A 13,933-nucleotide genomic window follows, 5' to 3' on the forward strand; every position below is an offset into this window, starting at 1 on the left:
GGGTTGTGTCCACATCAGACCCCATCAATCTTAACCCTACCATCCTTCCAAGACTCTACCTTAAGATTGGTAATCACTGAATCATACCCATGAAGCTTAGTGATGTAGTTTGCAATGCCACCCTTTCCAAGTTTCTCCCAAACCTTGGTTCTTTGTTTCCATTTTTCTACCTCTCATACTGGTTCTCTTCTACTCTATTCTCCCACCATCTCAGTAAACTAAATGATACCCTTTCGCATGAAAAAAATCCTCTCCTCTCCTTCATCTATCCTCTATTTGTTCAGTTGAAAAACACATTTTCTTTCAATTCGAGTGAGATGGTAAAGAAAATGAGAAACCCATAAAGCATGTTGATTAGACATAGAATGCATTATCTGCCAACTCTTCCTGTATTTTCCATACATGCATTGGCTTTCACAAATATTTCTCATAATTAACTAGGGATTTCACCTATACCTCACTAGATGCTCTCCTAATCAATTAGGCCTTTTTTGACTGATAGAATATTCCCTCTGGTGTTCCCATAATTAACTAGGGATTTCACTCTTACCTCTAGGGGTCCTCTCCTAATTGATTAGGCCTTTTTTGACTAATAGAATATTCCCAATAGTGTTCCATATCATCAACATTTCTTTCTTGACTGCCTCATTGGAAAAAAAATCAGCCACCAAGTTAGACTCCCTATAATTGTGACTGACATGAACACTCTCAATTTTTCCATGTGTTATACATATTTCTTCCACTGTGTATGCAATAGTCTAGGTAGGTTGGAGAACTCCTTTAATGCATCTAATGATATTGTATGAGCCCCCATCTAGCCATAGGATTTTGACTTCCACCTCCAGAGCCAGTTTAGTAGTGTGGAAAGGAGCATTAGCTTTTGCATAGTGGTTTTTCTAATATCCCAAGGGATAGGAAAGACCAAAAAAACCCACACCATGGCTATTTCTAATGATTCCCCCACATCCCAAAGGACCATGTTTACGTTTAGCTACTACATCAAAATTGGATTTATGCCAACCTTCAGGAGGGAGTTTCCACTTCACCTCCTGTATTTTCAATCTCTTGTCCTTTTCCCTTTCCTTACTCTTACCTCCTTCATCAATATCTCCCCCCTTCCTTATAAAAAATTTTCTCTCATAGTGTTGTTGATTTTATCTACAAGCACATAAGCAGGAGCCTCCCTATCTCTAAAAAATTGATTGTTTCTCTCCTTCCAAACTCTCTAGTAGAAGTGGAGAAAAGTCCATAAGCTAATATTATGTGGGTTTGTGCCTTTGGACATGCTATCTTACTAATAAAAGAAGTCGAAAACATTTCCTAGCTTGCACCAGCTTACCCCATAGTTCTAAATGAGATATTCCTAGACCTCCATTAAATAAGGGCAATGGATGAAAATATTATTAACCATCTCCAAGTGATACTTGCAAAGAATAAATAGGTTAGGGATATATTGACCTCTTTTTGCCAAATTATCTAGAGTGAGAATTTATCTTGAAGCATCAGCCAGAAGAAAATGTTAATTTTAGGGGTAAGGCTAGGCAACCAAGCCTTAGCCCAAAGAGGTTTCTCCTTCAAGCTCCATAGGTAGTTGTACCCTAAGGCCACTAAGTATGATCCACTAGGATTACCCTCCCATATTATTTCATCCTTATTAGTATTCAAAATAAAACAATTCAGCATCACCATTATTGGTTTATCAATTAGTGTAAATTGTTAAAAAGTCAACACTAAGGATTTTTAAGTAAATGAAAAATTTATAGCCTAGTCAGAAAAGAAGTTTTAAAAGAAAGTATTGGAAAAAAATTCTATTTTCATTGCCATAAATAAAGTAAATTTTTAGGCACTAGTAAAAAAATTAGAACTTGTGAAGAAGGTACAAGATCTGTATGATGGGTATGTGCAGGATCATAGTGTGCTTAAAAGTGGTGATCTAAAAAACATTTCAAAATCTCTTTTGAATTTTTTTTCCACCCATCATGATACCAAAAAATAATATTAATACCTTTATAAGCCCTATTATTTCTTTGGATACCAACCCTGCATGGTCAACTTTAGAAATGTACTGAAAACATGTCATTGGCCTATACTTGTGTGTTATTTACTTCAAACATGTGTCTAATGACTTTTTTTTCACCCAAATTTGATTAAATGAAAAGTGCTTCTTAAGAATGTTCTTATCTTTCCATAAATATAATGTCGATCAAATTATGAGTTCAGTAAGTAATTATTATTCATTTTCTAATGGAGTTGCGCATAACGTGTTGATTGACACACTGATTGAATAACAAATATAATTTCCAAGGGATATAACATTATTTAAATCCAAGAGATGTGTCACATTATATACTTCTAATATAAGGAAAATAAAATAGAAAATAAGTTTTGGAGAGTTATGAATTAGTTAACATGGTTAGACTCATGAGTTTTTTATTCCAAAAATACTATAGGAGAAAATTCATATTTAATTATTTATTTAGAATAAAAATAACCTAAAAATATGTGTCACATCTGGGCATTATAGGAGTTGATGAAATCCAACTCTATAGTGACCAAGATCACCTACATGTAAATAACCTATCAAAGGGAAACCAAGAAGGAAGAGGTGGAGCTTGAAAAAACCATAAACAGATGTGAGAGAAAATATTGCAAAACAATGAAATTGTAGTTACAATGAGAATGCAATTATGAGTTGAGAAAATATAGTGAGAGAGCCCGAATAAAAAGGCCTCATGGAAGGTTGTAGAAAAAGCTAGAAAGTGGTAGAAAATAATGTTGACAATTAATCACACTTCCATAAAAAAGTGGAACATGCTAGTAGGGAACAAACTCCTGTGTTGTCAACAACTCATCACTACATGAATTAAATACTAAATATTAAATAAATGCATTAAACTAAGTAAGCTTAAGTAAATAGAATAAATAATTAATTATTTACTCTAACAGGTATGAGTCTACTCCTTATATCTAGAATCTTAGTAAAAAGTAGGATCATTTAATTTTTATTGAGGTGGTCAAACATACACCTACTTCTTAATTTTGTCCTAATTTTTTTTACTATTGCATTAAAATTCAAAAAATTGACCAATCAATATTGTCTTTCTTTAGGTAAGGCTTAGTAGTTCAGAAATTAAATTCAATTTCCTATAGATTTTGATCTCATCAAATTTTTATTGAAATTTCATAATAAGTTTAAAATTATACATCAAGTTGAATTAACCCTGATTTGCTGATTTTTCATTGCCACTTAAGGGTACAATTTGGTTGACCATGATCTTGCACATAGCCCAATATTCTTTGTGTTGTGCCAAGATTTACAAACAAATTTTATGAAAACATCCTAAGGATTCAAGCTCACATGAAGTTATCAAGAGGATCTATCTCCTAGTTAGCTAGATTAAGCTCAATGTAGTATAACATATTGTTGTTTGTACAAGGAAGATTGGTTGAGCTTCATGTGATGGATAGTAGAATATGAGCCAAATTTATCTCCATACAATCCATGTTGACACCTCACTTGGAGGTTATAAAATGAGAGGTAGTTGCAACAAAGGATCTAGTTCAAAGAGATCATAATATCTCTATTATTGATAGCTTAATTGAATTAACTAGAAATTTGGAGATAAAGATTCAAGTTTAAGAATTAGTAAAAACCACATGGGATCATACACTTTCCATGATTATTCAAACCCATAAACCATTTATTAATAAATATGGTTTGATTCCATCTACACAGCCCCAACAATAGATTCCCCAAGAGAAGAAAAAAGTGTCAAAAAAGGGGAAATGAATATGTTTAATAAGATGAAAAAGGTGGGGAATAATGATCTATGTTAAAAAGGGAAATGGCCAAATTGATTTATCAAAGAATCATAGTAAGGAATGACAAAGCTACAATCAGATTATTTTGGGTCAAGTAAACTATGCATAGTATACTATGTTGTAATGAAAAGTTTCTGAAGTTCTATTTAAGAACCAAGTCATAGGATTAGGGGGAGTATTATTATTCTTTTATTGTAAAGATAGACTAATAAATTTTTATTTTTTCTCACTGATGTCAAAGAGGGAGATTGTTGGTATGTGTAAATTTTGTTGTCTATTAGTATCAAACACTTAGTCATCAATAAGGCTGAGTAAGTTATTCATCATTGTGATTGAGCTACTCTATATAAGTTGAGCCATGTAAAGACTTGTAAATAATCATGTATATGCTAATCTATATAGGTGTCAAGAAAGTATTTGGTCACTGAGTACTTTTTATATAAGATGAGTACAGGGAATGTTGAGAAGAAAATGCACATAGTTGTCAGTTCAGTTAAGGTTGCACAATAGTAGGAACAATAGTTACAACCGAGCATCAAAAATAGTATATGCAAAGTAACAAAAAGTGAACATTTCTGTTTTGAATGGTAAAAAAATTGGCGTAAATAATTTTGAGCTGACTTGTACATGATATGTACTAATCATATAATTTATTATGATGGTTATTGCACAATTTTACATGGATCACTGATCTCTATGAAGAATGAACAACCAATCAGATGAAGTGTGATATCACAAATGATAGTATGTGAATTGTGCAAAGGATTTTAGTTTTCGATGTTGCAAGAGAAAGTTATGAAGAAAAAATTTAGTGAACCAATAAAGCAGTGAAGGATAGAACAAAGCTATATTAGATAAGAGATCTGATTGGATATTTGAAGGAGGAGATCTATAATTAGCATTATAAGTGTAGACCAAAGGATCAGGTTTTGAATCAATTTTGGAAAATTGAATCAGGGTAAATCTCTAAATAGAGTGGTTTTAAAAAACCCTTTTTAAATCTCTTAATTGAGTCCTTACTTCATTGTAAGTGTAAAATCATTTAGTTAAGGTAGACCTAATAATCTTAAAGATTTTAATAGAGAATACCCCTCATAAAGTAGATCATTAGAAGTGATTAAAAATATAGTCCTAATGAACTAACTTTGTTACTACAATAATGAAGATTTGTGGATGTCATCCCAACCACAATTTTACCTTCACCTTCGACAATTTTTGGGTAAAAAAAATATTTTTTGTTATATGTTTACATTTCATGAATATTATACTTAGCTATATTTATTTTAGTATTTTATATTTGAAGTTATGTTATGCATAAACTAGATATAATATGGTTAATGTGGCAAATGTAATTAAGTTATTTTTAAGGATAAAAATTTATAGATCCCGATTCACCTACCCCTCCCCTCTTAGTATCCCAATTGTCCAATTAACTTCCAACAAATATAAGGTACATAAAAATGTTCGAATTAATTTTTTTTATCTTATTTTTTATAAGATAACTTTGAAAAATTATTAATACATTGAATAATTATATTTTCCATCACAAATGTTAAGGTGTGGGAGACATTACATTTGTATGTTGCATACAAATCCAACTTTATGTTGGACTAGATGGAGAATTACACTAAACAAAATAAATTTGAGGATGAAAAGGAATGGACCTATATACATAATATAGATTGTCAAAATATTTCTTGAGGACTTCTATCAAGCCATAAAATAAAATGACTTGATAGATGCTCATGGGATTGGCTAAAGATCAATATTAAGAATGAAGCAACAAAGTGGAAGAATAGATTGATACAACAAACAATGGATTTTTTTGAAGGATCTAGAAATGGGGAGGTGATAAATTTATATTAACATATTTTATTTATTTAGCAATTTTCCTTTTAACTTTTATATTCTTCAATCTAATAAGTTACTATACACATGAATTTAGGTAATGTATTACAAAGGAATGTGGAATTTTGGTCATCATTTTAACATCAAAAAGTTTTATGACAAGACACAAACTTATGAATGTGGAGTGTCAACATCATTTGAGGTGGAATTTCATTTACATGAAAATTTTAGATGGCCAATCACAAGAACACTTCTCTATAATGGATAATTGGAGGATATTATAGAGCTTGATTTTATACCTTTCAAGAAAGTTTTTTTTAGTGTTGAGTGGTACAAGCTTATTAAGTGGCTGAAGAAAAAACTATAGCATTGCACAACAATGGATTCCATATGGTTAATACATCTAGGTTTGAAGCCACTTTTGAGCCTTATCTATTTCCAAATCAATGTGACCAAATGTTTCTAAAACAAAATGGTTTGTCATTTGTGATTGATTATGATCCAAGAGGATGACAAGTAACATTTATTCAAGATGAAGACATAACCATGATTTACTTGAAGATGTAGAAGTCCCACTTGAAGACATAGATGACCAAGATGCAAATGATGTAAAATTTATTGTCAATGAGGTTTATGATCAAGAGGAAGGTCATAATGAGTCTACTAAATAATTGAGGGACATGAGAAACTACTTGGGCATCAAGTCCATGAAGATTGTGCTTTTATTGATTTCAATTTTCCTATAGTTAAATGCGAAGACTATGATGGAAACAATGGCATTAGTTTTTAAGTGAATTTAAGGCTCATCAATGATGGCCCCTTTATGTCATTAGATGAGGATATTTTATGTGAGAGTGACATAGTTTGATCATCATATTCATATGAATATGGCTGTGAAGATTCAATGCAATATAATTAAATCTGTATAGATTAATTATTTTATTTTTTAATATAGATAACTTGTAATGGAAATTAAGTAATTTGAACATTTTAAGTGATTTTTATGATGTAACATGTGCCTAATTCTTTGGTTCTCTTCTTTTGATGAGGTGGGCAAGATTATTTTTCCAATTAGATAAGTTGTTTCATTTTCTTACTTCTTTAGAAACTAACTTGAAAGATACTTTTGTGTTTTGAAACTTGCAATATCAACACCTAGGTACTTTGTGCAATTAAAAAAAGGGATGAGAAATAAAATACCATAAAGTTAAGAAATTTGGAAGTTGAACATTATTATTATTTTGTTATTTATTGAAACATAATGAAAAATATGTGTGTTATTGTTCATGTTTTAGAGAATTTGAGTTATGTTACTAATATCAATTGCATATGTTCTCTAATGAATATTTTTTCGGTTTATATCATTATGTTATTTTTTAAGAATGTTTGTATGGATCCTCAATATTCTACCATGGGGATCCCATTGATTGTTAATGCTCTGATTGACATATTAAGGAGTGGGTAAGGGAAAATATTATTGAGATGGTGCATGAGGAAAGTTTGAAAGCTATATTTTATATGTTCAATCATCTTATCATCTATACTATATTATTTATATTTATGTTTGTGGAATGTAGACCATATTGACACAACTCCACAAAGCACACAACTTGTAGGCATGAAAGATCCAACTTTTCCATCCAATGCCCCAAATATTATGAAAAAGATAAGATTTCAATAATATGTTTTCTAGCTTTGATTTTTTTTATTTCCTTGACTAAACCTCTTATAGTTTTTCCTTATAGGATGCTTCAAGAAGATATGTCCTTCCATATACATATACACCAAAAAAACCTATCTCAAGAGTGGCATTAACCACACTTGGTACACCCTTTACATGAAATATGGATTCTAATAGTGTTCCTATTGTAGAAAATGTGCATGTCCTAGTGAGGAATGCATCTAATCCATGAAATATGGATTCAATCAAAATTCTCCCACCAACACCTGAGCAAGTTTCCCTAAGGAATGCAATAGAATCTCAATCAAGAACACTAAGGTTCCTACTAGATATTGTTGAAGCTATAGAAACTAGAGAAGATATACTTAAGGAAATTGATATAAATGAGTGGACATTGTTGGGGAGTTTAGGGAGTACTTCAGATGAACATGTAAAGCTACCTAAAAAATTTATAAATGAGTGGACACTGTTGGGGAGTTTAGGGAGTACTTCAAATGAACATGTAAAGCTACCTAAAAAAATTATCTTATTATTCCTCAATATAGTGGATTGGTTTTTAGTTTAAAATATTAATTTTTATTTAGTAGATTATTATAATATTGAATATTGATCTTACAACTACAAAATGGTCAGCTCACCAATTATTGTTATAGTTTTATAACATAGTAACAAGAGGAATGTAGTATAAAAAAACAATTCTCCTACTATCTTCACATAACAATCATAACTTAACTCAAAGACCTTTCTTCATAACTCCTTTCCTTGGAATTCCTTCCCTCTTCATGACATAATCCACTTGTAAACCATCCTTAGTATACAACCCAACCTTCATAGGCTTTTCTAATAACACTTATGTGGAAAAATACTATTGAACTTCAATTTTCATTGTCTTTCTGTATTGTGACTATTTATAGTCATTCTCCATCAAAAACATGTGGTTTTCTATTGCATAGAAGCCTACATGGAATTTTTCATTATGCAACTATATTGTTAAACTCAATAAATACACTATTTTTTCCTTTACACATAAATTGATTGGCCATTTGGTTAAGAGTTACCTAAATGATAGATAACATTATTGAGCTCCATTGTAGTCTTTCTCACATTTGAAAGCCCTTCAAATCTAGGTGTTTGTAACTAGATGATTTGTGACTATTGTAATCCAATATAGAAATTGTTTAAAATATATTGGGTAACATGAAAGAAAAAATGGGGAAGCTAATAGCCATAATAATTATCTTTCCCCTTTTTCTTAGCCTACTTAAATATTAATCAACCAAATATTATTGTTCATAAATCTACTGGAATTATTTTTTATGTCACTTATAATTGCAAAATATTTTCTTCTGAGAAAAAATATTCATTAAAAAAACCACTTCCTTATTTAGCATATGCAGTGATGTTTAGAAGTATAATGAACAAAGCCTTTATAGCTCATAATATATTGTTAGATATTCTATTACTAAAACTATTTGTGTATAATAATCTACAAGCCAATCATAGAAGATGAGCTTTTAATGAAAATCTTGTTCAACCTTCAATAGAGGATTCTTTTGGACTAGGTACACTTCTAATAATGCATATTGTTTAGCTTAATATCTCATATCCTAATGCCATCCTTCTAATATTCTCATTAAAAAGGATCTCTTATTGCTGATTATAATTTTTTCCTATCAGCCTAATATAATTATGCATATTTAGCACCATGTAAAAGCCCATTTCATCATCCTTAATTATCAAAAGCCCACAAGCCTCTTTTTCCTTGCTTTTAGTTGTTCATTAATTTATTCATATAATCATATTTTATGCAAGCTACAATTATGGCGTTTCATGAGGATTTTTTTTTTTGATCAATCCTCAAACACTCATGTGAATCTCACAAAGTCATGCACTTGACATACAAAATATTTTCCTAGGTTGTCTTGTTAAATTTTATGTATAGGTAAAAGAAATCACCTCTCAAGAAGAGAGAATGGATAATGTTACAACTTGAAAGCATACACTTGGTATTACAGTCTATAGTAGTTTAAGCGATACACAAGAATATCTAGGTGGGTTGTGTGTATTGAGAAGAGTGTGTAGATTCTGTTTCCAACAAACAATCTCTATGTGAGGTTGTGTGATTAAAATTTAGATGGATAGTATATGAGGTTGACACTGCATGTACTATATTCAAAGTATTAAAGCATGAGAAATACATTATTATTTGAAAACACCAAAAAAAAAATCATTTGAAGATGACTTATTCTTAGATTCTACACAACTTAATTGACATGAGCTATAATAGGATTTAATCGCTATGGGAAATTTTAATTTCTTTAAATTGAACTTCCACCAATTTAATTCTCTCTTGGTCTAAGATTAATCATTGTGTATGTTCCATTTTTGTAGGTAGTTTTAATCTCTAGCTAGATATTGTGAAATAAACATAACTATCATAACTATTATCTCACTAGTTTTAGCAATGACCTTTAACATATTTGATATCACTATTTTATATAAAACACCAAAAAATATCATTCATTTTTATGTAGTTGTAAAATTTTCTCTCTTTTTTAAAAATCTATCTTCAACACTATGTTGACATTTTATTTATTTATTATGTGAATCTCTTTAACACTTATAGACAAATGATTTTTTTAATAACTTTACAATCTCATTGTAAATATAGGAAATTAATGAAAATGTAACTAATGTACCTATAGGGGCACCTAACTCAATCCCTAAGACCAAAAAAAAATCTTTAGGCTACAAAAGGATTGCAAAAAGTTACAATGTTGCTCACCTCAGAAGGAGGAGTCTTGAAGGATGAAATAGGGCTAAAATTCTATCACTTCAATTTTCATTGCATAGAAGAAATATTTAGCAATACTATTCAAGTGGATTGGAGGAAATAATCCAATTCTAAGAAAGAAAAACTATTGAAGGATGATATAGTAGCATTTGGTGATCTTAGATTTCATAAGGAATGCATTTTACATATTGCATGAAAATTCACTCTAAAAGAGATAACTTAAGGTCAAAGTTGAATTTTTTTTTTTGAAATACCTATGTTCAACTTGGATTACAAACCAAGTGGCATGGCATGAACTTGTGAAAGTTTCCAAATTAAGAGGAAAATTCATAATAATCCAAATAAATGCCCATCTATAGAAGAGAAAACTAAAGGAACCTTTGAGATACAAGAAAGGAAACTCAAGCTACGATTTCAAGTATTAGATTCCACAAATTAGGATCTAGTGGGTACAATAGCATTTGGGATGGCTTGGTAAGTGAACATTTTAATGTGCAATGTTTTTTTACTTCTAAACAAAAAGTCATGGAAAAATTATGAATTAAATGTATCTCACAAGTCATTATATCTTATGAATTTAGTTTTCATAATTCATGTAGGTGCACAAATTAAAAAAGAAGCATTAGACAAGGATTTAAAATATGCCTTACTACATGGTTTCCAAGGCCTTAGAATACATATGCTAGATAGAGGAGAGAAATTAGTTAGTAGTCATGATACTAGGGAAAGTTTCTTAGAATCTTGTATGTTTCATAAAGGAATCTTACTATAGGTATTATATATTTTAATAAGTTAAGCTATGTTTTGTATGGGGAGCCAAGAATAAAACTTATTAGGTATTGAAAATGAAGAGGATCAAAAGGAAAATAATGAGTTATTTGTTGCACACAATGATTCAAATATCATTCCTGAACATCAATAAGAAACTATCCTTGAGTTTTAGCAATTGAGAAAGTAAAACAACAAGGACGGTACTCAAAGTGATGACCAATCAACACCCATGATTCAAATAGTGCCATGAAGAAACTAGACAAAAGGAAGAGAACTAATAGAAAGAAATGAACAAAAGACACATTTTTACTCAACTCTTATTTAATTTTGAGTTTTATTATAAATCTACTTCATGTATCATCATAGTTGTTGAATGATACATCATAGTTGTGTTGTTTGATACATGTGGGCTATGAATAAAATTTAAATTTTGAGTTATGTAATATTTTAGAATGTCCTCTATATTATCTTAATAATGTAAATAAATTCTAAATTAGGTGAATAAAATAGTTTTTATTTTGGATTTATTGTTTTGTTGGAATCAATAGTTGAAATAGTGAGTCCATCATTTTCTATTTATATTTTTTACTTTGTAGATTATGGTTTTTTAGTGGTTGAAAACTCTAGTGTAAACCTCATACCATCAATTTCTTTCAATATTACAAATTTTTTAATTCATAAATATGGTTCTAATGAATGAAGTTTATATAAGTTTCACTTGTGGGAGGATCTTATAAATACTAGTCTAGTTCATACAAGTTTAAAAAGAGCAATAAAAGTATAAAGAGTGTAAAGGATTTTAGCAATTATAAGAAAAAGGTACATTTGCATGTAAATAAGATGCATAAAAACTATAAATCTTTTAATATCACAAGGATCTTTATAGGTTATGACTAGGTATCTATTCAACTAGGTTACATTTTTTTATCGAGGTATATAGTTTTTTCTAGTAATTGTTTGCAGGTTATGACTCTGTGTCCATTCAAACAAGAAGCCTAGTTATTCATGTGCATAATATATACTATTGCCCAATTCATGGTGTCAGGTATTATCATTTCCATGATTTAGAATACTTGGGTTGATTATTAACTTTTAATTATTTTAATATTTAGGAACATGTCTAACAATTTATCACTAAATTATCAAAATAAAAATTTAAATAGGTAATATTTTTTTTCTTTAAGATTAATAAATGTTGAATTACATAGTTTATTCTTATGGTAATCCTTAGTTTGTGTAATTGACATTAGAATTGGAGGGCTTAGAAAATATGAGAGGACAACATGTGTTTCTAATGTGTGTATCTATGACAGAAACATCTAAAATGCGTCCAATTGAGTCTGGATCAAAATATGGTAGGTATATTATGATTTCATCTTTTTCATCCATAGAAGTTATGTTTTAAATTTTTAAGTAAAAGTTAGAATTTGAAAATGATGTGACCATTCATGTTCTCTTTAATGTCTCTACTTTATAACCAACATTATTGATTGTCTTTACAATTAATTTTGAGAACACAATTTCCATTATGCATGTCTTCTTTATCTTTTATTGAACGAATTTTACAACTTAGTGTTTTTTTATTCATTGTTGTCATCTTTTTATGCATCATGCCTTGCTTATCTTGAATTGAACTACTTTTATAATATAATTTTCTTTTGTCAACCATTGTCATCTTCTCATGTATTCCTTCTCTTAAATTGAACTACTTTTAGAACTTAATTTGTTCTTATAAAAAATACAATGCTTAGCCAAATCTACAAATTTTCCTACTCTCATACGTAAGGAATGGACTCCCTTGCTCACAATTCAAGCCTTGTTTACTATAGCTCTAGATGTTTTAACACGCTTTAGATGGTTAAACGAATCAAATACTCTATTGTTGTTGTTTAAGGTCCTATTTAGTAATTAACAACATTCATTTGACATTTTTTATTTTTATAAGAGGTCTTTGGCTGTAATATTTTCTTATATGAGTGGGGAAAATAGGGAACGGAGAAGGAAAATTAGTAACCCTTGTTAACACTCATGGAAAGTGTAGTCAAGAGAACAACTTGTTAAACTCTTCAACATACTATGGAGGATTCACCGAGTCTTATCACATTCTAAATGTAGAGCACTATGATGTGTATTTTTAGCTTATTTATTATTAGTCATTCTCATCACTATGATGTATATTTTTAGTTTATTTATTATTACTCACTCATAAAATTATCTAGACTAACACTTTTAATGTTTTCTACACAAAATATTCATTTTTGTTCACAATTTTTTTATGGAATCTAATGATTAACGATCTCTATTATTTAGTGAAAAAAGTATAGAAAAAATTACTATGGTTGTTAACATACTCTAGATGCAACTTAAATTGGTACTAAAATATCTATGACAATCCATGGACCCATTTCACTAAGCATACACAACAAGAGGAAATTTGTTGAAGGTAAGCTAACATATTCTTACATTGTGAATATTAAAATAGTTTCTTTTTTTAAAATTATAAATTGGTTTGGTAAGATGAAAAGATGCAACTTTGTCTTTAGTAAAATATATAATTGCTATCAATTTTATGCAAGATGGATTTAAATGATAGAATAATCATGACAATAAAACATACTCATAACTAAGAGTGTATGATTGATGCATAGTTCATTTTAAGTGATCCCCATTATTCGTAGTATTTTCTATAATTTGTTTCTCTATTTAGGAATTATATTTATATGAGAAACATCATTTGATTTGTTATGTTAAATTCTTACATTTGTATCTTTTTGGATATAGGAGCGAAATGAATAATACAAGATTCTTGTTGTTCATCTGGATTATTTTTTATCTTTCAAGCTACAAGATATACATAAAGAATATAAGTTGTCTCTTTCTTAGTTGAAAGAGCTTGCTAAACAATTACATCTACCAGTTCTCATTCTAGATATGACATGCTAAAAACAATACACCTTCAACATGTTTAAAATAAAACATTTCATTCTATTTTTTTTCATACATATATGTGGTCAAAT

Source organism: Cupressus sempervirens, chromosome 6 (assembly GCF_028749045.1).
Source record: "Cupressus sempervirens isolate cs-2001-9-10 chromosome 6, ASM2874904v1, whole genome shotgun sequence".
Taxonomy (NCBI): Eukaryota; Viridiplantae; Streptophyta; class Pinopsida; order Cupressales; family Cupressaceae; genus Cupressus; species Cupressus sempervirens.